The following is a 27,715-nucleotide window of genomic DNA, read 5'->3' as shown; positions in this document are numbered from 1 at the left end:
AATGATTCATGGACTGTAATGAATGTTGTCAGTAATAATAAAGTAATAACACATCTATAAAATATGCTAGCTGCTGCTCTGACTCTGATTTATATTCTGTTGTTCTAGGGGGATACTACTGTGGATGATCTATTTGTAGTCTAGTCTACTCCACAGTATTGTTTGCACTGCTTTTGCTACATACAGTAGATTTACAATTCCCATTTAATACTTAAAAATTGTATAACAGTGACAACCTTACAGACTTCAAGCATGGCATGTACATCTTGCAATCCTTCTAATGCTGGGTACACACTTTGCAATATATATTGCTCATTCTATCGATGACCAATATATCACAAATGCATCAGATGATGTGTACACCGATATGTCTGTAAACTACATAATTCACAGATATATCAGGTTGGCCCTGTAGCACAGCTGATGTTGATATATTTGAAAGATATATTGGTACAACTAACTGTTTATGGGTGACCTAACAACTGCACATGTACTGGCTGCACGAACCACCAACACTGACAACCTTACAGACTTCAAGCATGGCATGTGCATCTTGCAATCCTTCTAATGCTGGTTACAAACTTTACAATATTTATTACTCATTCTATCAATGACCAATATATCACAAATGCATCGGATTATGTGTACACCGATATGTCTGTAAACTACATCATTCACAGGTATATCAGGTTGGCCCTGTAGCACAGCTGATGTTGATATATTTGAAAGATATATTGGTACAACTGACTGTTTATGGGTGACCTACCAACTGCACATGTACTGGCTGCACGAACCACCAACACTGACATCTCAATTAGACAGTCAAATTTAAATTTCCGCCCAGTTGTGATGTCAAGCTCAAGATATCAAGTGGCTGATTGGTAAGTGTGTATAGCTTATCAATCAGCTGCTAGGACAGAGGATTGGTTTGTAAAACAATTAGTCATCCCAGTGTTACCCTTAATCAAAGGACTTAGGTAAAACAATGGTTTCTTTTAATAAAAGAGAAATACTAATATTATGTATAATTATATAACAGCTGACATTTTAGGGTAAGATAAACATGCATTTCAAGCTGTTAGTGTTACAAGCTATAATGTTTTAAACAAAGCTGACTTACACAAATTACAATTACTCTTTAAGCAGAATATTTGTAGATAGGAGTCATGCACAGTATATCAAGATGTGGAGTGGCAAACCCATGGTGGTATTTCAGATACTCAGATATATTAATGTTTTCATCCCCTATATTAAATCATATACATGAATGTTTTGTATATTTTATGGACATTAAAAACAGTGTCAGGTACTACCAGCAATTAAAATTAAATATATGTAAACTTACATTAAACCATGTTGATTTTTTCAGAATTTGATGGTTGGTGGAATGAATAGTACTGTGGTGTAATACTCCATTTTGAAATAAATTATATGGATAAACAATTATGGTTAGATTTACAAAGTGTTAGCTTTTTGCAAGCTGGTGTAATATTTTTACCATTTTTTTGCAATACCCAGATTTACCATTGTGACCAATGTTATTTGTTGTTAATATTTTAGCCCCAGTGCAACATTACTTTAATGGGGCATTATCTACATCTCCCCCCACAGTGCCAATAATACTCCCATGGGAGTATTACCCCCCACTGCCACAAGCCATTAACTTTCCCCTCCACCCCATGCAGAGTGCAGTGGAGTGTGTGCACAGATCAGTTGAAAAGTACTCATGTAGAACTAAGTTTAGCTCCTCTACTGTTGTGCACTGCACATGCGCCCCAGAATGCCATTTGAATGGCATTCTGATGTGCAATTCTGGAAGTGATGTTGGTGGTCAAAGACAGCTACATTCCTGGGGAAATGTGGCTGTGGAACCAGAGGAAATCCTTTCTGTGCATCAATGGATGTCCTTTTAAAAGCCAGGGGATGGAGTTGGCCAATATGGGATGTGACCAAGTTAGCTAAAGCCCAGTTTGCTATGTTTGCATAGCATGCAACCATAATAGTTAAGTGGTTATTATTGCAGTACACTTCTATAAATACTAGGAAGGAGCAGGTTCAGATCTCAGAGATCCAAACCCACCCGAACATCAGGGATCTGAGTCAGATTCAAGCCGGCTCGGGTTTTCCCATAGAGCTTGTATCTGAAAATGAGGCAAAATGTCAACATCTGACTGTCAGATTCTCATGTGTTTTGGATTCTATAAAAGGTCCCATGACCATCACCATTTTTCATTCCGGCTATGGAGCATGCAGAGGGAGGGAGCTTGGAGCTATTGCTGATGCTGACCATAGGGGCTGGCTGGCAGGCTACTGTTGTCCATATAAGGGCTGGCTACTGTTGTCCATCCATATAGGGGCTGGCTGTTGTCTAGGGTCTGACTGTTGTCCTGTCCATAAGGGCTGTTGTCTATAGAGGGGCTCGCTGGCTATAGTGCTGGGGGTGCTCTGTCCTTCAGGAGTGCTGTGAGTCTTCACCCACCCCCAGTGTTATTTTTTTTTCTGTGTGCATGTTAGCCACACCTGTCATCAACATAGCTGCACAGGGGTGCTGTTCTGCTGTCTGTCATGGGCTGCTGTCCAAAAAATAATAATAAAACCTGTCACTGTCATCAGCGTAGGTGGGCAGGGGTGCTTTGCTGGGGTTGCTGCCCAAAAAAAATAAAACCAACAATTTTTTTTGTGTGCATGTTAGCCACACCTGTCACTGTCATCGGCGTAAGTGCGCAGCGGTGTTTTGCAGGGGCTGCTGCCCAAAATAAAATTAAAAATTAAAATTTTGTGTGTGTGTGTGTTAGCCACACCTGTCACTTTCATCGGCGTAGGTGCACAGGGGTGCTGTGCTAATGTCTGTCAAGGGCTGCTGCCCAAATTTTTTTATAAAAACAACATTGTTTCATTTGCGTGTTAGCTACACCTGTCAATGTCATCGGCATTAGTGTGCAGGGTTGCTTTGCTAGGGCTGCTGCCCAAAATAAAATAAAAAATGAATTTTTTTTGTGTGCATGTTAGCCACACCTGTCACTGTCAACAGCATAGGTGCGCAGGGGTGCTGTGCTGGGGCTGCAGCCCCAAAAAAATAAAAAACATTATTTTATTTGTGTGCATGTTAGCCACACATGTCACTGTCATCGGCTTAGCTGCGCAGGGGTGCTGTGCTGCTGTCTGTCAAGGTTGCTGCCCCCCAAATAATAAAAAAACAACAATTTTTTTTGTGTGCATGTTAGCCACAGCTGTCATCAGCGTAGCTGAAAAAGGGTGCTATATTACTGACTGTCAAGGACTGCTGTCCAAAAAATAAAAATAACACCAACAAATTTTTTTGTGTGCATATTATCAACACAGGTCATTAGCATAACTGTGCATGGGTGCTGTGCTGCTGTCTGTCAAGGGCTGCTGCCCAAAAAAGAAAAATAGAAAAAACAATTTTTTTGTGTGCATTTTAGCCACACCTGTCATTGTCATCGGCGTAGGTGCGCAGGGATGTGCTGGGACTGCTGCCCCAAAAAATAAAAACAACTTTTTTTTGCATGCGTGTTAGCCACACCTGTCACTGTCCTGGGCGTAGGTGTGCAAGGGAGCTGTGCTGGGGCTGCTGCCCCCCAAATAAAACCAACAACTTTTTCTGTGTGCATGTTAACCACACCTGTCACTGTCTTCAGCGTAGCTGTGCGCGGGTGCTCTGCTGCTGTCTCTCAAAGGCAGCTGCCCAAAAACTTTTAAAAAAACAGCAATTTTTTTTGTGTGCATGTTAGCCATACCTGTCACTGTCATTGGTGTAGGTGTGCAGGGGTGCTTTGCTGGGGCTGCTGCCGAAAATAAAAAAAAATAAAAAAAATTTTGTGTACATGTTAGTCACACCTGTCACTGTCATCGGTGTAGGTGCTGTGCTGTAGCTGCTGCCCCCCAAAATATTAAAAAACAACAATTTTTTTGTGTGCGTGTTAGCCACACCTGTCATCGGTGTAGCTGCACAGGGGTGCTGTGCTGCTGTCTGTCAAGGGGCTGCTACCTCTTTCAGGGGTTCACCCCCAGTGTGAAAAAAATGTGTGTGTTAGCCACACCATCAGTGAAAAAATAAAAACAATTTTTATTTTTTTTAATAAATATTTTTATTGCATTTTGTAAACAAAACCAGTAATAATTAAAAAAAAAAACATGAATATTGCAATGAAAACTTTTTTTTAAGTTATTGGGTTACAACATTTTTTTTTAATCTTAGGTTAACATTGATGCTATGTTTAACAGCTTATAAAGTTATATGCTCTAAAAAACTAAACCATAAATTTATAAACCTATATGGAGTGGACATCCTAAATTTTAAAACTGTTCTATTCAAAAAATAAACAAAATCAAAGATTATAAGTCTAGTGTGTTATTATGATGGTATTATGATGTTAGAATATAGAAAGCCAAAAATTGGGTGAACCACACATGGCTGATTGATCAACCATGGGACCGGATTAGTGTTATAAGAAATAGGAGGCTGCAAACTGGGTGTCATGTTATGAGTTGGCCAATGGAGTATGTTGCTGTTAAGGGATAAGGCTGGTTATCAGTGGACACATTATTGTTGTTGTTATTCTGAGTTGCCATCTCCTGAAGGGTGTTTACCAACAGACAGAGACTACCTATCAGCTCAGGCATAGACACTTCCTGAGGTATAGATCTCTGCTCTCTGGAGGGAAGCCAAATAGGTGGAAGCCCATGCTTCAACATCTGAAGCACTTCTCTCCCCACATCATCTATTATAGATGAAAAAAATGTAATCGAGGGACATCTAGGTCCTCTTTCTGTACCCTGCTCACCCTATTTGGATAGGAAGTCCAGGATGGATGGTTTGGAAGAAGAAGGCCTAGCAACAGATGGGAATGGTCATTATCAAGACCTGGTCCCCCCAGTGGGTTTAGTCTGGGATGTATTGGTTGGCATGCAGGCAGCATAATAACAAAGGCCTCCATATTTTCTGTGCTCACTATTCCGTATTTCAGTTTGCGATTCAGGTAGGAATAAAGTTGGCTATAGAACACAGAATCACTGGATGTCTTAGTGCATTCAGGCCAGATACGATTCATGAATTCCCAGACAGATTACGGACAGATGACTCCTTTGCTTGTGATAATGTTTGGTAATTCCAGGCAAAGGTGGGTATTAGAGCAAGACACTTTGAAGGCTGTAACTTTGAACTACTTTACAGAAAACATGTGAATGAAACCTTTCCACACTGCAGAAAATTCTGGAGAAATCCATTGAAGTTCAGCACCTATGGCATATTTTTTTATGTTCTCTAAGGCCTCTACTAACTGTGAAGAAAGATTCTCCACACTGTAGTCTTTCATTGTGACTTTTAATGGTGATTTCAATATTGTCCACTGGCTGAGATCCATCTCATCTGAGAGTTGGGTTTTCCCCATGTAAATGAGACAAATCACATCCAGAAGGTGACTATTATGTTTAGCCATGTGTCAGTCTCTCTTTTGGCAGAATTTGCACAATCTTGGGGGCACCATGATGAATCAGACAGATCCTCGAGGGTAATCATCTGATCTGGTGTTGTATCTATTTCTTAGTTTTAAGGAGAGACTCTTTTCATCATCAAGCATATCTTGTCCATTACTGAGGTATTTTTCAGAGTAAGTGCATTCACATTTTTAGAAATATGGTTATTCAGAGAATGCTCTGTTTGCCATTTCACATGAGGAGATTTCAGCACGGAGATAAACTGTACATCAGGATTAGGATCAGAGAAGGTGTTAAATGGAGTTTCCACCAAAAACTTCTCAAATAATCCCAATGGGCTGTAACATTCACGGTTCTGTGGTGACACAGCAGGCTTAGCGGGATCCACATAAAATGGTTTTTCCATTTTCTCTTTCTTGATAGACCTCCGCACCACTTTCTCTGCAGCTGTCACACATAATAAACCAGCTGTGTCAGTGCGGACACCGCTTCTATTGCCCGGATACTTATACTTCGTAGTTGGTAGTGTGTGCCCTGACCTGGCGTTCATAAGGCTGCTGATGTTACTTGGTAGCCCCACTCCAGTGCTCCCTTCTTATGGGTGTGGCCGCTGATCGAAATTTTTTTGTTTGTTCGTGTTAGCTACACCTGTCATCAGCGTAGCTGCACAGGGGTGCTGCTGTCTGTCTAGGGGCTGCTTCACAAAAAAACACATTTTTTGTGTGCTTGTTAGCCACACCTGTCATCGGCGTAGGTGCGCAGGTGGGCTGTGCTGCCTGTGTCATTTATCAAAAGGCTGCTGCCTCTTTCAGATGCTCTCCCAAATGCCCCCAAAAATTAAATCAATCAATGAGGTTTTTTTTCTGTGTGTGTGTGCATTAGCCATGGCATCACAAACTTCTCTGCTGAGATTTGCATAAACATTTTCAAAGGTGAAAATAAAGGATATGGTTTAATAATTGGAATAAAGCAGCTACATCTACCCATGGCCCCTCTACCTTTCTTTCAGTGAGTCAGAGGGGAACTCCATGCCACCATATTCCAGAGTACAGCTGCATCTCCTGTAGCCCAGGTCAGCAGATGTGTAGGGGGTGTGATGATGATATGAACTAAAATGGACCTCACATCCTCTAAAGTGGACAATGAATCCCAAATATAACAGGGAGCACAGCTGTAATTTATTTTATACACAACACAGGAAGGGTTGACAATATAGGCTTGGGTGATGGTATAATCTGGGGTGATGTATACATCATCTTCTTAACACAATATAAATTTTTCCCTACTGGAATCCACCATTACAGATGCCTCTCTAATTTTTGCACATAATTGATGGTAAAGGTCTTTCATGTAGAATTTGTATTTAATTTTAATATACATCATCTTTTCCACATTTTGGGGAAGTAGTCTCAGGTTGATCACTAACAAGATTCCAGGCTGTGCTGAAAGCTCTTTCAGTACACACTGCTCAAGTAGAGCAAAGGCAGTTTTTTTGTAGGAGTGTCCAAGGGCCGTATTATTTATTTACTAAAGTTTCTAAATATGAAAAGTGTTCATGTTGCCCATAGCAAGTTAGCAAATAATCAGATTGTAGTTATCATCAGTACTTTCTCTATTGCATTCTAGAAAATGATAGACAGGATCTGATTGGTTGCTATGGGCAACATGAACACTTTTCATTTTTAGAAACTTTAGTAAAACTAGTACATAAATATACCCCCAAATTGCCTATTTTTCCTGCCAGTAGTTATTTACATGTATCACTTTCTCTTCACATCTGTGTCCATTGGGAAGAAGAAAATGTCTTCATTCCTTCTGGGATGAAAATCCACTTCCAGCAAGCAGGCATGGCACTCAAGAATTGCAAAGAAAGACCCAAGATAAAACTTAAACCTTAAACTGAAATGTTGCATTGAATGCAAGGAAAAAAAAGACTTTCTGCTAGAAGCGATCCATTTCATATTAGAAAATAATTATTTTTTCTTTAATGGTGACTTTTTTCTGCAGCGCACAGGTACAGCAATGGGCACGAAGTTTGCCCCAAGCTATGCCAACCTCTTTATGAGCTATTGGGAAGAGACTAATGTCGATGGTGGTGTAGCTTGGGGCTCAAGCCTTGTGGAATGGTATCATTACATAGATGATGTACTTATTGTGTGGAGTGGTACAGGAGAGAGTCTAGAAAAAATTTTTTCAGCCATCAACAATAATGAGATGAACATCCATTTTACATTAACGCACAGTAAAGAACAAATCAATTTTCTCGACCTTACGATTTTTGTTGAAGAAGGTAACATTCAGACAAGAACCTTCCAGAAATCCACAGATGTAAATACATTTATACGCACTAATAGTCAACACCATTTTCAATGGCTTAGAAGTGTCCCAAAAAGTCAATTCCTTCGAGTTAGAAGGAATTGCAGTAAGAATGAAGATTGTGTAGAACAGATGACACAAATGAAAAATGACTTTGTAGAAAAAGGTTATGAAGGTAAAGATATGGACAAAACCATCAAAGAAACTCTCGGCAAAGACAGAATGCAGCTTATTATGCCCAGGGAGAAAAAAGAAAATGAATCAAACTATAACAACAAACAAAAGTGGGCATTAATTACGCAATATGACACTCAGCATAAACAAGTTGAGAAATTGTTCCAGAAACATTGGCATCTTTTAACGAGAGATCCCATACTAAAGGAGATCATCCCGGGAAAACCGTGTTTTATATATAGGAAATCGAAAAATCTCAAAACCCATTTGGTTAAAAGTACCCTACCTGTTTCTTCAAGGAATTTGATTCAAACTAAGGGATTTCATCGCTGTGGTCTGTGTATTGGCTGTAGGAGCATTAAAGACCAATGTACTAAATATAACGAAATATTAATTAATGGAGTAACCATGAAAATAAAGGATTTTATTACATGTAACACCTCCAACGTAGTATATTTGGTCGAATGCACATGCGGTCTATTTTGTATTGGACGCACTACAAGACCCTTGAAAACCAGAATTTCAGAACATCTGAGAAATATAAGAAAATTCCTCCAAACACACCATTTATCCAATCATTTTAGGAGTGTACATGACTGCTCTACGGCACATATCAAGAGATTCATGGGCATTCAGCATGTTAAAGCATCATGGAGAGACAAGAATATAGAAACCAATCTTGCTAAGACAGAGATAAAGCTGATTTTTAAACTGAATACATTAAATCCTAAAGGTCTAAATCAATACTTCGAATTAAAATGGTTTCTGTGATTACCTCCATGCTTTTACAAGATGATTACCTCCATGCTTTTACAAGAATTTATATATATGTAATTTTTGTCAATATGAGAATCTTAATGTAATTTTATTTCACTTAATGTATGGGAATTATAATTTTAATTTTATTTTTATACTTATTTAAGTATTTATATTACATATACTGATGGCCAATATCTTTCTAGAAATATCAATATGGGACCTCGATTAATCATCTGGAATCCTCTACGGCCGCTTTATATTTGAGAAAACCTTCCAAAGCATAAAGAACTATTTTAATCTAAATACAAAGTGACTATATTGGACTACAACTTCCAAGCATCCAGTTGTTTTCAGAGTGACTTCCGGTAAGATGGAGACAGACGGAACTACAATTCCCAAACATCTCTGGAAATAGCTCCATCTTTATAGACAGTGTTTAAAAGCACTGTAAAAACATTTATAAACCAGCGGAAATGCAGTTTTTATAATGAAATTAAGTCCACTACAAAAGAGTCAGAATTGAACATTGCGGAGGACACTTAATAGGACTTCTGTTTGAGCGGCAATAGACAGGACAACAACTCCCATGACCCTTTGCGGGACCAGAGGAGCTTCCGGTTTGCCGTTTAAAAGTGCATTTGATTACATGATGTGAGCATACATAATTACAAGAACAATAACGTTTAAAGAAAATACACTACACTGGTGTGGCTACAAACTAGTGCAGATGTTTATACCTCTAACTGGATATTATTGGATTTCTCCAGTAAGAGCGATACCGGAAGTGATGTAATAATTTCACTATAGATGATCACTATATAAAAGGACACCAGGAGCAGCACCTCCACACCTTGATAAAGGGAATTTTGATACCAAAACGCGTTGGTCCTGGAGGCACTAAGGATAGGTGCAGTGACACTGAGCAAGAGGTATTTGCATTTGTTCCTATTTATATATTTTTTTTACCATCGCTGTGATTGTGCTGGAGCCGGCACCTGCACTATCACTAACTTTTTTTGCACATATCTCAGAGACACTGTTTTAAACACCTATCCTATTGCACTGTGCTGTAAAAAGAAAATTATTTTTTCAGGGGAATTAGTTACCCCTTCGCTTAAAAGACTACAGTGATGATTTTAAAATAGTTAAAAATTTTTATGCTGTGTTTATTCTTCAAATAAAAAATCTACATATTTTACTTGAGATCTGTTTGGAGACTCTGTATGGAGAAATAAAAAGATACCTTGATGAGAATTATCATGCACCACTAATCGTGAGTATGGGTACACATCCATATGGAATATTATTGAAGTATAAGAGTTACAGAGATTAAAGATACCCTTATAGGTTTCTTTAACATCGTACACATGTAAGTTAGGTGTGTGTTCTTTGACATCTGGTTTAAAATTAAACCTATAAATACGCCATATTACACCTCACCCATAGAAGGGAGGTACGCCTGTTAGTGAACTTAGATAAACAGAAACGTCTTTTGGTTACATATTAATATGCAAGTTATCTATAAGTTGTTGTATGTACTGGAAAAAGTTATTACACTTTAAGGATACACCCATATAAATAACGTTTGGGTACCAATTTCTACATATTCATAGTTTTATCATTAAAATAATTATGATTTTTTAGAAGATATTACGCATTTTTTCCTCCTCATATCATTTATTTCCATATAAATGGATACATCTGGATGGATGACTTTTGAGGAAGACGACTATTAACAACGCCTGTAACAGAAGGGAGAACACTATCCTACAAATTATAGGATAAGTATTTTCCTATATATTTCCCTGAGTTTTACGCACAGACAGCACCCTTTGACCTACAGGGATAGGCCATTGGGGCTAGAAGGCAGAGGTCTGTTTGCTGCGCCATCTCCTTCATCTATCTTGTTTTGGAATGCTCTGTTCTGCTTGTTCACATATTTAAGTAATATGGTTAAATGGAGTGGGAACAATGGCAATTTGAAGGCCACTAACTAACTCTGTTTTTTTTGTGTCCCTGTACAGGTTGGGAAATTCCTTTACAAAAGGTTTGCAAAGAATTATTTAAATCAATTGTTTATTTCTTTTTGGAAATAATGCTTCCTGGTCCCCTTCTGGGATGAAAAAAATCCACTCCCAACAAGTAGGCATGGCGGTCAAGAATTCCCAAGAAAGACACAATGTAAGACTTAAACCTTAAATCTGAAGTGCTGCATTTAATGCTCTGTTCTGCCTCTTCACATATCTGATATGGTTAAGTGGACAGAGGGAACAATGGCAGTTTGAACTAAGGCCACTAAAACTAACTTTGTTTTTTTTAATGTGCCTGTAAAGGCTGGAAAATACCTTTACAGAAGATAATCCAAAGGATTATTTAAATCAGTTGTTTTTGGAAGCACTCTTCCTGGTCCACTTCTGGGAAGAAAATCCACTCCTAGCCACAGAAGCAGGCACAATATTCTCAAAAAGGACACAATTTTAGGCCTAAAATCAGGGGTAGCCAACAACGGTCCTTGAGAGCTCACCAACACATTTAGAAATATCCACAGGTGGAGTTAATTATTATAGTTGTGATTCTGTGAGGAGAACTGGAAAACATGCAATGTGGGTAGATCTCGAGGACCAGGGTTGACTATCCCAGCCTTAAATCATAGATCTTATGCATGAGGCCAAACTAACTATGTTTTTTTAATTTCCCTTTACAGGTTGGGAAATTCTTTTTCATGTGAAGTCTAGAAGTCTTCCTAGTCCCCTTCTGGGATGAGAAAATCAACTCCCTGCAGCAGCAGCCATGCTCAAGGATTCTTCTGTGGCAAGGTCTGATGTGAATGTATCACATTTTTTTGTAAATGCCTTTTCCCCTGCCCTTCTCCCTCATAAATTTTCTTCAAAATAAAAAAAAATTATTGAAATTTACTACAATCAAATCAAACCTTCCTGTCTCTGCCCTGCCTTCATCTACATACATTCTCCAACTCCCTCAGGCCTCTCTTGAATAATAAAAGTGTTTCCTGATCTGTTCTACCCACTGCCTCCCCTTATCTTAGTCAGGCAGCTAGCTATTTTGGACCTAAACTGGATGAAAACAATATAGTGAGCTGTGAAGTTGTAAAAATTGACTGGAAACTATTGGAAATAAATGTCTTTGAGGTTCATAATCCTGTAGGAACAACAAAAGGCCAATTTTATTTGATTTTAGCTGTTTTTATGATTTTTAAAATATCCATATCCAAAACCAAAACAGAAAAACAAAACACAGAGGTGAGGTTTTGGCAAAATCCATCCAGTTCCAAAACCAGGGAGATCCAGATCTAAAACCAAAACACAGGGGCCAGTGCACATCTCTATTAAATACAAATTACACTTTACAGTACCTAAACTTTAAAAGCAGTACACCAAGCTTATATGTAGTGTAATGTACTCAAGAAATACAGAGGATAGGAGCAGCAGCATGGCACTGACTGAACTGGCTGAACACACACCTAAGTAAGAGCAAGCATTGGAACAACATACATATTCTAGCAGATTCAACAACACAGTGGAAAATGAAAAAAACTGCACATTCATCACAACCTACTAATGGGCAGATTCATCTCATATACATATATCATATCAATTAACTGTTTCACCACATGGATAGGAAGTCTATCACAGATCCAATCTGGTTCTGAAGCTATTGTTTGTATGTTTCTACACAGATACAAAGGCTTATTAGTCATTATTGGAACTGGCATAAGCCCTAGCCTTGAAATCCCTGAGTTGACTTCAGCAGGAGCATCAGGGTATTACAGATAAGCTACACCATATATATCATCCTGATTGCTGTTAAGAAGGGTCTACACTAGGATCTGTATTGAATTGCCTTAACCTGCCTTACTTACTACCTATTTTAGCAGTTACTGCACATATATTCATGCAGCTAATCAATATAATGGTGCCAGTGTTCACTGGGGTCTATATGCACAAAATATGATCATGGATGCCATTGTTATTTGAATGTTTTTACAGTTCAATTTGGTTTACCTTGGTAATTTTGTGCCAACACAGTCTGTCTTATGAGCAAAGTCCAGGTTTCTGCAACACTTTTAGCAGAGGCATGTTTCAGTTGGTGGTCATAATCTAGGTTGCTGATTTTTGGTTTTAGTAAATCTAACCAATTTTCTATTAAAATAAGAACAACAGTTCTGGGGTTTGATTAGCTGTAGAATGGGTTGAATTCTGATTAGTGAATAGGAATGAAGCTGATCTCTGGAAAAACCATGACATGCTTGTATACTGCAAGGGGTATATTTACTAAAGTGAAAGGTTTTAGAAGTGGAGATGTTGCCCATAGCAATCAATCAGATTCTATTTAACAATTATCTAGCACATTCTAGAAGATAGAATCTGAATGGTTGCTATGGGCAACATCTCCACTTCTAGAAACGCTCACTTTAGTAAACATGCCCCTAAGTGTTTGAACAAGCCATTCAATCAAACCATTTGTGGCCATATTATATTGGGCAGATGTATTGAGGCCATTAATCTTCAAGAATATCTGAAACTCTTCAGCCTTGACTTGAGGTCTGGTATCATAGTTCCAGCACCCCAGTTGTGGCAAACAGGTTCTATAATACCTCCACATTGCAGAAAGTAGTTGTGGAAGTCATTGTAAATACTTCAGCCATTTGGAGTAGGCATTCACCAGCACAAAGAAACATGGACCCCATAAACAAGTCAGTAAAGTTAATGTGCACTATTCGCAATCTGGTACTTGGATATTTCCACAAAGGCAGTGGTGCCAGTCTATGCCTATTTTGTACTTGTTGGCACTCCAAATACTACTAAACTAAATGTTCCAGCTGTTGGCCAAAGCCTAGCCACAAAACAAATCTTCTAGTTAAGTAATTCATGTTCACAATGTCAAAGTATACAGTACAGTAGCTCTTTAAGGACTTTCACCTACAGCTTCTCTGGAACCATGATACATATTCCCCACATGAGACATTCAGCATCAAGTGTCAGTTCACATCTCTACTTGTATTATGGAGACAGGTTTCTCAGAAGTGCTCCTTACTGTTCTTTCTGAGTAGCTGTACACACGTGCATGCAGCTTTACAATTCCATCCGAAGCTGAATCACCCCCTTGTCTGTTTCCCTCTATGTCAGTATGTAAATAGCTCTCTTAGACTCCAAATGTATGTTCATCAATGTGCCCATCACCTTCCACATGTAAGCAGCTTATTGTGCTCTACTTCCTCCTTCCACACATCAATACATGCTCTATTGGTTTACTTTCCAAAGGCTGACTTCTTATTCTTCTGTCCCTGAGTCCTGGCTGGCACCGCTGACAGGATATGGGTGTTGTACCATCCCACTGCTTTTATTCACCAGCTGCTGCCAGTGAAAAAGACAAGTCTATGCACCTCTTCAAAGTCTTTCAGGTAACCAATGGAATGTTCATGACTGCACACACACGCCCTTGCTGGTCCCAGTACTGGTCTGGCATTGGTGCCTATACTTCAACCTCACCCCTTTCCCAATCTGCCCCTGTGCATAATGGTGTCTCATGCAAGGGGGTAACCAACAATTTTGTGGGCTTGTCCAATGGAGCCCAGGGCACTTGTTCCACCATTATTTGACTGCTATTTTCAAAATAACATGCATCCAGGTGGCCACCTGTAAGAGGTGGGCCCAGGGGACATGGACCCTGTACCCTTCCCACCTTATCCCAGCCTTAAGAGTGTCTTGAATCACTAACAGTGATCATGCTTAATGACTGATTGAAAAAAGTTCTGCACAGTCTATATTCATAAATAGACAAACTCCATAGTGATACATAATATGATTTAATAATAGTCACATAAAAACAATGAATACAACAATCAAAATTACAGTATAAAAACAAAAACTATTAATGTCCATGTGTAACTGATGCAGATACTGTAGTAAATTTATGTTATGTGTATTACAGCATGCTTAGGGATGAAAGGACATTAGTACAGTATCTAGTTCACAGGTTCTCAAAATGTTTACCAGTCCTCATCACAGAATCACAAGTGAATATTCAGCTCCACCTGTGGATCTTTTAAAATGTGTCAGTGAGTAATTAATACATCTGGAAAATGTGAACTGTGTGGGGTCCTGAGGACCGAATTTGAGAATCAATTATCTAGTTCAATGGTTCAGTAGTTACCTCCAAAATACATGTATAATTGGGAGAGCTGTATATGAATTATCTACTTTAGTTTGTATATGGAGTAGAAGGGAAACCATCTTTTTCTGTTATTCACTTGACTCTCAGCAGTCCAGGTCCAGGAAACACCTCTAAATTGTTTAAGGACTCAGGGGGCGATTCAGACCCAGACGCAAAGCAGCGCACTTTTGCTGCCATCAGGTTCAGGGTATGCAAATTCCATGATCAGACGGCAAGGTTTAAGCATGCCCTCTATGTCTTAGAGAGCAATGGCAGAGCGAACTCACGCCAGTCTAAAGACGCCCACTTTTCTTTCTTAGCACACGTCATCTCCAGGAAGTTTATGATTAATCAGTAACATCAAGAGCCATCGGAGCTGCTCACAGCCATTGAGCTCGACCCTACCCCACCGCAAGCACTGCGAAAACTGCAGGCTGAAATACAACCAAGTGACGTGTACAATGACGCTTCCACGCTATTTATGCACACCCATAAAATGCTGTTTTGATGCCCAGACATGCCTCCATTCCCAGCACCACTCCCCTGTTCACAAGCGGCACTGTCACTCAACCACCCACAAGCGGCACTGTCACTCAAAGTAGCGTCCAGTCTGTGTACTATGAGCGCACAATTCCCAAGTGCAGTAAGTGTCTCGCGCATGCACATATTGACGCATATGCATGTGCAGACAGGTGACTATCTGCCATAGCGTGCATTCGCAGCTTAGCATCCAGGTCTGAATCAGGCCCTGAATCCTAAGTGAGGAGCTCCATTTTTTTGCCCTTCAATCAAATTGAAGTTTCTCTAGCCATTTTGTTCCCCACATTTACAGACAACTTTTTTGCATAATATACTGGTCCAACATACACTGTTGACTATTATACTGTGTGGTTATGGCATTAGAAATATTTTTCTCCCATGTAGAAATATTTTTCTCCCATGTATGTTTTCATTAATACTGTTGTTTTACACAATGTGGCATATTTATGCTGGGACATAACATTCTGCCGATCTGTGTCCAACTCCATGTTCACATTTTGGTCATTTAACAGAGGGTTGAGAAAATGTGATTGTTTTTCACAACAAGATACAGTAAAAAGTTCTAAACTGGGCAGCCCATTTTCACTAGAAGCTCAGATAGTATGTTGTCTAAAGCACACATATATTTTTTTATTTTATTCCTCACAAGTCTTTTATTGTTTGTCTCTACATTGCTAGCTCATAACCTGCAGACCATTTTTACTGTATATACCCTTATTTTGTTGCACCATCTACAGAGTTAAATCTTAAATGTACATTCCCTTGAAACATGTGAGCCTCTACCACAAAATTAGCATATATCAGCCACCATTTTGTCAACATTAGACTCTATCATCACCCCAGTTTGCAATTTCATAGCATCTCTAGCTGCAGTTTCCATATACAATACACTGCTACCTTTACTGCACAATCAAATGTAAGATCTGTTTCCATTGCACTTTTGTTAGAAATAAAACAGCCAATTATCTTATCAAACTTAGTTGGAATAAAAAGGGATCTATTCATTATCACTTAATTTCTACAAAGGCATGTGAAAATTAAGTGCCCGGGCCATTCATCACATAGGTAAAGCAGGAGATACTGTAAATATAAATATTACACTGCATTCTGACCGGCAGCATACAGTAAAAAAACATACATTTATATACTGTCGTACAATGGAGTACAGCACAAAAAAATACATATTCTTTTTTTTATTACATTATTAGCTTTTATTTTTTTTACACTGGGGAACCTTGGACAGACACAGCACCCCAGGAGGACATAGCAGCTCTTTGATGGATGGACAGAGCACCTCTAGACCAACAGAGCACCCCTGGAGGACACAGAAGCCCCTTGATGGATGGACAGAGCACCCCTGGAGGACACATCAGCCCCTTAATGGACAGACAGAGCACCCCTAGATGGACAGAGCACCCAAGGAGGACACATCAGCTTCTTTGATGGATGGACAGAGCACCCATGGATGACACAGCACCTTTACAGATTCCAAAACCCACTAGAATCCAACAGCGGGAGGATGACGTTTTGCCTCATTTTGGGATCCAAGTCAGGTGGGAAAACCCGAGCCAGACTTGGATCCCAGCTCGGATCGGAAAGTTTGGGCGGGTCCACTTCTCTGAGAACTAGACCCGCTCTGTAATTAAAATCCCATAAAATACTACCATTAGACTTTTGCGGATTTATGTCATGTTCTTCTATCTGTCTCCAATTGTACAGTATTCATATTTTTTTTTTCTGAGTTTATATATAATTACCTTTTTGAAAGTTTTTCAATAAATACAATTTTTAAATAAATCCATATTTGTGCAGATATACATCATTAAATGCATTGTGAAATAAAACTGGAGTTTCAGAGTCATCTATTATTTGAAAAGTCTGTAATTTAACTTGTTGATGTTTCTCCATCAAAGTTTGGGGTATATTGCTCAAGCAGTGAAAAGCATGGGGAAGTGGACTAGTGGAGAAGTTGTCCATAGCAAAAAATCAGCACATAACTATTATTTTATAGACCATACTTGAACAATGATACTTCAAAGCTGATTGGTTGCTAAGGGCTTCTCCACTTCAAAACTGGTCCACTTCTCCATGTTTTCACTGCTTTATACATGCTGCAGACAAACACAGACAAAGAGTGTATTTATTTCTTTGAAATACAGTAAGCAGCACACTGACTCTGAGATTTACATTATGACGCATTATAGATTTGTCCTCATACACCTAAGGGTAAATTTACTAAGAATCGTGTTTGACTTCTAAACCAAATCACTGGACATTGCCGGCAGTTTAATGATCAAAATCACGAATCTACCAAGGTGTGTTTTAAAGTGTCTATTTTGTTTTCTTCCACCTAAAACCCTGTTGTATTGCCCATTTTATAATACATCCACAATTAAATAGAAAAACAAATCCGCTCTCTAATATTTTTTTTAAAGATTATGCAAGATCCTCCCCCATAGGTGTAACCAGCCTTTGACCTCTGAGCCCACTCAGGTACTGGAAAATGGGTGCCCCAGGCAGGTTTGTCCCCCGATTTTCCAGTACCAGTCCAGACACAATTTATTTAAATATTAACCATTTATTTACTCTTTAACACAGGAAAGCCTGCACTGTTCATACTGATCTATGCAGTACTTCGGACAAACCCACCGCTGACAGCCAGGTCTACTGTATTTAATACTTTCATTCAAATGCCTTTTTGGTGTAGTTTTGATTATGTTTAACAATATGTTTCTTATTAAATCCTTGATTTCTATTGTGGTCTATGTAAAGCATATGACATTTTTACATACAGTATGGTCTAATGCTATCTATTGCATCTAAAGTCATGTTTGACATGCAATTTCCTAATAAATTTGTTTTTAGCAATCCTCTGATTTGCAAAAAAGATGGGATATTACATAAAATCATCAAATTTACCAAAATTAATCTTAGTATGCCATATGGCTTAAGATGCCCGGTGTGACTGAGAGCTCTGAGAGGAGTAGCTTAATGTACTTTTCTTAAAATTTTGCATCTTATACACAGTAGATGCAGAGAAAAGTGAAGTGTACTATAGATGTTAAGCTGCAACATTAGCCACATAACAATATGTTTTAAAGGCATACAAAGTGTCAGAATGAGCACAATGGAACTTGGCAAGAGAAAGAGCCACAGCTGCTCACATCGGAGCCCTTTATATAGAGATTCAGACTCATTCTCACACAGAATACAAATGTCACACATAAAATTGAGCAGTGTAATCTAGCAATTAAATGTTTTCACTCTTAGGGCCATATTCAAAATGGGGCAAAAAGTCAGAGGTCAGAATTTTTGCCATCATCACCATTTGTAGCAGGGATAAAGTATTAGGGCACATGCCCACTTATCCCAATATTCAATTAGGATCTGGCAAAAACGGGATCTGGCGGAAAGGTAAGTATTGAAAAGTCCTGTCAGTTTTTGGGGAAATCATGTTGTCACCCCTCAAAAGATGTTCTGACATGGGGGATCGCTATGGTTACCCCTGATTTGGCCTGCTGAAGGTAGTCAGGGTTTTTGAATAGCTGCGGCAGGTGCATAAATGCGCCTGTGAAGAACTAGTGAAGAATAACACTTAGGCATAGTTATTTTTACCAAAAAGAAAAGCTATCAAATTTGGGGTACATGAAAATAGGTTTAAGAATATTTTTACATCGCTAAAGTCATTTTTAAAAATTCTTCAAAAATACACCTGCCGCTACCACCCGTATTCTAGAAAACACCTGCCGCATACTTGGGAACCCCTCAGGAATCAATTTCACTACTTTAGGAGCTCGTCCCTTATTTTTTTTTATCACCCCCAAAATAAAGAGGACATTTCAATTTTTTTTTACATAGAAAACCATTACAAGGGGTGTATGCTACTTATGTAAAGTCTGCACCCCAAAACCCCTGCACTTTTTTTTGCCTCTAAACAGTGGTGAAAACTAATCCCCATTTTTGTACAAAGACTTTTCGCACCTGCAAAAAGTCTTTGTAATTGAATATGAGGATAAGTGAAAATGGCGAAAATGAATAAATTTTCGCCAATAACAGACTATTCGCCCCATATTAAATATGGCCCTTAGTTGTTTTATGTATGCGAATAAGATGCACATTTTTAGCAAAAAAGATGATTAGCGTAGCTGAGTCACCTGGGACCTGATACGCAAAGAGGGTTATTTGGTGAGACTGAAGCCCAAGTGTAAATGCATACATCTGTAACTTAGATAGATATAAGCAACTGTTTTTATGGGGACAACATAGACATTAAAGGCTTACCAGTTTTATTTTCTCTGAATATACCTAGTGTAAATACATACAATTAAGTAGTCACTGGGATGCCATCTGTACTGCATGGAGGTCACTTGCATACTATTTTTACTGTATGGTGGTTACTGGGATGCTTTATTTTCATAAAGATGTTGTTTGCAATGTATGTGTTACAGGGATACTATTGCTACTGTATAGTGGTCACTGAAATGTTCTTGGTGTTGTCAGGGGGTTGCCAGGATTCTCTATATTGTATTGCAATTACAGCTAATTATATTAACCCTCAGTACATTTGTGTTTATACCCACCTACATGAGGTCACTTTCAGAATTGTTTTGAGAAATACTTTAAGTTCCCAATCTGCCCCCACTTAGACAAAAAAAATACAAATTTGTGCTTAAAAAAATGTATAAAGCAATAAGACATCGAAACATGCTAAGATACAGTGTAAATTACTTCTGTGAAGATTTGTTTGGTGCTCTTGAGCAGGGTTGCCATCAGAAATTATGGGGCCCAGGACTGACAAAAATATTTTTCCCCATATGCGGGGCCCCCTAAAGTAGTGCCCATTATGCGGGCCCCCATAAAGTAGTACTCCTTATTATTATGCAAGACCCCCAGCCTAGTACTTACCTCACCACGCTCTCGCCGCCGACGCTGCCTCAGGCTATAGTAAGCACAATGACGAGACCAGAGCTGCCTGGAAAACTGCATGGCACCCATCCCTTCACATTTCCCCTCCAGATATGTGCAGGGGTTCCCCCTGCACAATGCCCAGTACACACAGCACAGGGCCGGCTGAAAGTAGGTTTTGGAAGGTGTCAATAGCCATGTGCCCAATTCTGCAGCCACTTACCTAGCTGAGGCAGGGTAGGGAGTACATGATACCTGGTGTGCAGACTAGAGAGTGTGTGTAGTGTTGCAAATGAGAGAGAGGGGACAACATCATGCCTGCTGCTGCTATTACATGTATAACTCTGAAAATGGCAGCTCTATGAGCTGAACTTTCAGCAGGCATCCCCCTCCCCCAGGATCCTGGGAAAAGCCCCCAGAGCTTGGTGCCTGGCTTGTAAAGGAGCTAACAGACCCTGGCCTAGTTCTAGCTCGGCTGGGAGCTGGCTGCTTAAAGAAATAACATTCTGGATACTGCTGCCCCCTTCCTCTCCCTCTCACCTCTGATCTCAGTTAACAGCACAGTGGCAGCCTCATCATGCATCTGTCTCCTGGGGGTGTGCACAGCTAAGGGAAGACTGGGACCTTAACCTGTTCAGTGCTGGCCAGGAATGAACTATGATTGAGGAGTCCTAGGACGGACCCCTCCTCCTCTGAATCCACCACTGCGCTGCCTCTGAGTTGCTCTGCTGACTGGTCTGACGGCACGCATGGCAGGCTCGCTCCTCAGTCCTCACATCTCGGGTGACGTCATGACATGACCCATGCAGTGCATCACTGGGAATGCTGGCCTCCCGCTTCAGAGGCCAGCATTCACAGTTCACATCACATTTCCAATGAGCAGGAATACTGTAGGACTGGAGGCCACTTTGCCAGTAGTGGCGGGCAGGTGGTTGGAGCGGGCCATGCCCCCTTTCTTTTTCAGAGTGCCCAGGCCCGGCACAGTAGTCCCTACAGTCCCCCCCTGATGGCGGCCCTGCTCTTGAGCACATTTGTATGGCTATATTAAGCATCTCAAGATATGGCATACAGATACAGAAGAGCAAAAGTTTATTCCTTCTGATTAGGAGCACTTGGTGAATCCAGTGCATTTAATGTTCTGCAAAAGTCTTTATGGACATGACTGATTTTTAAACAATCCTAATTATGGTGATGATTAATTTACAGCAATTACTTTCAATGGATAGTCTTTTGTGATGTACACAGTATTGCCGTATATTATATGGGGAATAATATTTATGTGTTATTTACATGTTTGTTTGTTTTTTTTTGTCTTAGGTTGTAGCTGTATAGATCCAGTTCTTAGCTCTGTGGTATTTCTTGTTTGTTTGGTCAATTAAATTTATTGCTACCCATCCAGTGGGTGGGGATTGGGGGTTGTTTTAGTGATTGCATGCACATGCTAGGTCTCATTACTTAAGAGCCTTTACCTGGCTGTAGAAGCCTGGCTGTAGATGCTCAATATAGAAGTGCGAAATTAAAAGTGCTATTTAAACATAATTGTGTTGTTATACCGCCGTTGAACCAAAGTCAAAACAGAAGGATGACATGCAAACTGCACCAGAAATCTGAACAACATTTGGACAAAGCAACATCATGAAATTAGAGCGCAAAATACTACTTATTCAATACAAACACCGGATGTCAGCATTGCCAGGACATTATTCACTGGATTCTGCTTCCTCATTGTAAGAACTTAACACTATACTTGCTAAACTTTGTCCTAGACCTCAAAGCCCACTGTATTCTGCACCAATTTCTGTTTTCTTCTTAGAAATAATGTCTTGTTACCTAAGTCCTATGCCCTGCCACATGTAATCTAGCTTCTAACAGTCTACTTTCACATTCAATTTCTCCACCTATTAAATCTCCACTTTTACTCCCCTCAATAATAAACTTTTCTTATTGTGCAGACACCTTTTATCCACTGTATTCACACGTGATTTTCTGCAAATCTCCTGCACTGTTACTCACATTCATACTTTATTCCTTCTTCCAGTTTTCTTCCCCCTAACCACCTCTACCTCACCATGACCATGTTTTCTTCCACTTCCACCCTCACTCACTGTCTACCTAATCCTCTGCTCTGCCCCTTTCTCCACCTTTATCCTTTTCCCCTTGCCTCCTTCACCTTCTCCTTCCCTTATCTACCCTCCTCTGTCTGCCTTCCTCCCTCTCCTCTCCCACTACTACACTTGCATTCTCTTCTAGCCCACCATGGTCCTACTACCCCACTGCTAATCCCTCCTCCAACCCTCCTCTCCATTCCACCTCATCCTACCTCCATACACATCTCGTTAAGCCCCCTCCCTACTCACCACTTAAACGTTCCCTTCACAGCATTGGTGACCACACAATCTCTCCACTCAATTCATCTCGGTCCCCAAAATCAATCTCACATACTCGTTACAGTAATCCTGAAAATATCATTCACATCTCTCCCACAAATAATGTCCCTTTATCCTGTGCCCTCTGGAATGCCAGATCAGACTGTAATAAACTGGTTCCGAACCCATGACCTTTTCATCTCCAACAACTTGCATATCCTAGCCATTACTGTAACTTGGATTTCAACTTCTGACACCACTTCTGCTGCAGCTCTTTCCTCTGGGGGCCTCACCTTCTCTCACACCCCTCGTCCTGGGGGTCATCATGGTGGTGGTGTTGGCATCCTTCTATCCCCTGGTTACACCTACCAACTTATACCCCCTGAACCATCCCGTACATTCTCTACATTTGAGGTTCATACTATATGTCTTTTCAAACCAGTACACCTGTGAGTAGCTATCATTTACCATCCCCCTGGCCCTCCCTCCAAATTCCTTGACAACTTTGCTTCCTGGCTCTCTCACTTTCTCTCCTCAGACCTTCCCTCCATTATCTTAGGTGACTTCAATATTCCAATTGATATCCCCACTGAACTCTCTGCTTCCAAACTCCTCACCCTCACATCCACATTTGGTCTCTCCCAATGGTCCTCCTCACCCTCACATGTGACTGGGCATTCGCTTGATCTGGTCTTTACTCACCATTGTGATATTTCTGATTATTCCAATTCCCCATTCCCCCTCTCTGACCATCACCTTCTCTCTTTTAACCTATCCCTCTCCCCTTCCCCCCCTCTACCTTCCAAGGCCGCTACCACTAGGCATAACATTGAGGCTATCAACACCATATCCTTTTCTTCCCTACTTGACTCACTTCTCTCTCCTTTGCTCTCTCTCTCCGGCCTGAACAAGCTGCTTCCCTACACAATACCTCCCTTACTTCTGCTCTGGTCTCTGTTGCTCCGGCGATTACTACTCACCCTCGCAGATCCACACTTCAACCCTGGCATTCCAAATGCACCAGATATCTGCAAAAGTGTTTCCGAACCGCCGAGCGATAGTCGAGAAGGTCACGCTCTAAGGCAGATTTTCTCCATTTCAAATTTATGCTCTCATCCAACAGTGCTACCCTTTCCCTTTCTAAACAGTCATACTTCATGCACCTCATCTCCTCCCAGTCCTCAAATCTGCAGCGTCTCTTCACCACCCTGAACTCCCTCCTCTGCCCACCCCATCCTCCCCTTCCCTCCTTGCTCTCTGCCCTTGACTTTGCTTCCTACTTCACATCTAAAATTGACTCCATACATCAGGATATCATATCCCACCTGTCCCCCAACACTACACCTCCTCCTATCCCTGGTCATCCCTCCCCTTCCATTTTACCTACACTAACATCCTTCTCCCCTGTATCTGGAGAGGAAGTCATGGCCCTTATCCAGTCCTCCCCCACTTCCACCTCCCCCCTCTCTCCCTGTGCCTGTTCCCATCTTGCCCACCTCCTCAATCTCTCACTCTCATCTGGCACTGTCCCTTCTGAATTCAAACATGTCCTTGTCTCCCCCATTCTTAAAAAACCTACTCTTGATCCTAACACTCTCGTCAACTACCGACCCATCTCTCTCCTCCCCTTTGCATCCAAACTCCTTGAGCGTATTGTTTACAACCGCCTTACCAGCTTTCTTTCCTCCCACTCCCTCCTTGACCCTTTTCAGTCTGGCTTCCATTCTCTCCACTCTACAGAAAGTGCCCTCACTAAAGTCAGCAAAGACCTCCTTGCTGCCAAATCCAAAGGCCACTACTCTCTACTCATTCTCCTTGACCTTTCTGCTGCTTTTGACACTGTGGACCACCCTCTACAGCTGCAAATCCTTCACTCCCTTGGTCTACGTGACACTGCCCTCTCCTGGCTATCCTCCTACCTTTCTGATCGATCCTTCTCTGTCTCCTCTCATGGCCTATATTCCCCCCCATATTCTCTCACAGTAGGTGTTCCCCAAGGTTCTGTTCTTGGACCACTCCTTTTCTCCCTCTATACATCCTCTCTAGGTGAACTCATCAGCTTTTTTGACCTCCATTTTCATCTCTATGCTGACAACACTCAGATCAACCTTTTCTCCCCTGACATCTCTCCCTCTCTCCTCACTCATATCTCCAACTGTCTTTCTGCTATATCTTCTTGGATGTCCCAGCGATTTCTTAAACTTAATATGTCTCAGACTGAGATGATCATCTTCCCACCCTCTCACATAACCTCACCTCCCACTATTTCTTTATCAATTGATGGCACAACTATCTCCTCTAGCCCCAAAGAGCGCTGTCTTGGAGTTATCCAGGACTCCTCCCTCTCCTTTAGACCACATATCCAGAACCTCTCACAGTCCTGTCATTTCCATCTTAAAAATATTTCCAGTATCAGACCCTTTCTCACCCAGGATGCTACTAAGATGTTAATACACTCACTGGTCATCTCAAGATTGGATTACTGTAACCTTCTCCTATCTGGCCTCCCCAAATCCCATCTCACTCCTCTCCAGTCTATCCTTAATGCTGCTGCATGGCTTATCTTCCTCTCCAAATGCTCTACATCTGCCTCCCCTCTCCTACAAGCCCTCCACTGGCTCCCCTTCCGCTTCAGAGCCCAATTCAAGGTTCTCACACTCACTTACAAAGCCCTCACACACTCCTCTCCCATTTGCATCTCTGACCTCATCTCCCTTCACTTTCCTGTCTGCCCTCTTCATTCAACAAATGCACACCTCCTCTCATGCCAACTGATTATTTCCTCCCACTCCCGCATCCAAGACTTTGCCTGTGCCACTCCCCACCTCTGGAACTCTCTCCCTCTCCCCATCAGACTCTCCACCTCTCTACAATCCTTCAAACAGGCTCTCAAGACCCACTATTTCATCAATGCTTTCCAGCTCTCATCCTAACTTGCTACTACATGCTCCTTCCTCCCTGTCTTCCCCATCTGTATCATGCCCATCTGTCTGCCCCTCCCCTTGAGAATGTAAGCTCTTGCAAGCAGGGCCCTCTACCCTCTTGTGCTTCTCCTTACTATATGCTCATCTACTTCTTACTCACCACTAGGACAGGACACATAACACTTGGTGCCAATGCTTTGCTGCTTATGTGGGTGCTATGGCCACCTATGTATCAATGTATATTATCAATGTCTTTGTCCTTCATTGTATTGTATTTTACTGTAAGTCACTTTTTGGTTATGTACCTTGTAAGGCGCTGCGGAACACTTGTGTGCCATATAAATAAACGATAATAATAATAATAATAATAATAATAATAATAATAATAATGTGTATTGTAATAGGATCAGTGGGACAGGTACCATATCATGTGACAGACAGTAGTGAACAGAAGCCAAGAGATCAAACAAGTCCAAGGTTTCTGGTACAACTGACCTTAGCCAGTTTTAATGAAGTCAGGAACTAAAATAAATCTTCAGAACAAACACATTGCCTGTCCAGCATTAATTAAATATACATTTTTCCTGATTTCAACTTCAAAAGTATTGGAAGTTCAGTAAGTATAGCTTACTTGCACCAAGTAGCAGGTTATCTCTTACAGAGACTCTACAGTCCCTGTCCTCTGCTATTAGCATACTCACACAAGTGCAAGTACTAACCAGCCTACTCTTAGGCTAAAGACTGTAAAGACCTAATATAGACTAAATGGATGGAGCCCACCATCACTTTCCATACATAACCCTAGGAAACATTAACTGACTATTACCAAAGCCGAAAAGCTCTTATCAAGCTGTATAAATAACTACAATTAATTTCCTGGGGTTTATAAAACATGTATTTCAGAAAACTGTCACAAATATATTTGCCCTCTTATACTATTTAAGTGTTCTTGTCACACATTCACCTCCTGTTTTGACCTATAGTACTGTACTCAACTGTTTTTTATTTGCAGGATGGATCCAATTTTGAATAGCATCCATTTTATTTAATTGGGCTTAATCAAACCTCTCCGTACAGTATGGTGAACCCCAGGTATTTAATCTCTTCCATCACTATGATTCACTTCTTTGGGTTTCCCTTAGTCCTGTCTTTCCGATTGAGTCCAACACTTCTTCTACTTAACCAATTGAGATTCCCAGTCCAGACTGTGAATTATGACATCATCCAGATAGGTAGCTGCAGACTGTCTGTGGGGGCTTCAAGACGTTATCCATTGCACACTGGAAGGTTGCTAGGGCCTCATGTACCAAAACAGCAACATCTAATACTGATACCGCCCTTTCAGAAAAGGTGTAGGCTGTTTTTTATTTTGCACTGTCAGCAATGGTATTTGCCAGTAACCTTTTATAAGGTCCAATGTAGTGAGAAATCTGGCTGTTCTTAGCCTTTCCATCAGTTCATCTACACGGGGCATGGGTAAGCATCAAACTTGCATACTGTATTCAGTTTACAAAAATCATTACAGAAGTGTAGGCTTCCACTTGGATGGGTAGGGTATGATATGTCAACAATTTGTTATGAGCTGTCATTGTGGATCATTAAAGAAATGGGTCCCGGCTGTTGCTAGGTAGCTGAGGTGCTGCAGCATCTCCTCAGCCACAAGGGCAGATAGTCCCACTGGTTGCTGTGAAACTTGGTTTCTCATGGCTGTTAGTCTCAATATGCACGGATCTCTTGCTTGCATTCCCTACCGCATAGTAATAGGATTAGTAATAGGTTAAGCACCATCTTATGGGGTAGATGGTAATTAACAGCAGCAAAAATACAACACAAGTCCAAGTTTTATGGTACAACTGACCAGGGCAGGTTCTTATGGTTATTTGACCAGTGTGTTGAACAGGGGCACCACCCCATAGAGGCCGCACCCCTCCCAACCATCCCAATTTCAGTGGGACAGTGCCGTTTGTCAGTACTGCTGTGTCACCCATGGGCCAAAGTGTCCCACGGGTGGTCGGGAGGTTGGTGAGAGATTTGATGAGAGACTTGTAGTGCACTATGTGAGGGAGGTTGAGGTAAGCACTGGTCACATTCAGTGACCTC

This window comes from Taudactylus pleione, unplaced genomic scaffold, assembly GCF_031769625.1.
Source record: "Taudactylus pleione unplaced genomic scaffold, aTauple2 ptg000083l, whole genome shotgun sequence".
NCBI lineage: Eukaryota > Metazoa > Chordata > Amphibia > Anura > Myobatrachidae > Taudactylus > Taudactylus pleione.
Note: the sequence above shows the minus strand (reverse complement) of the source record.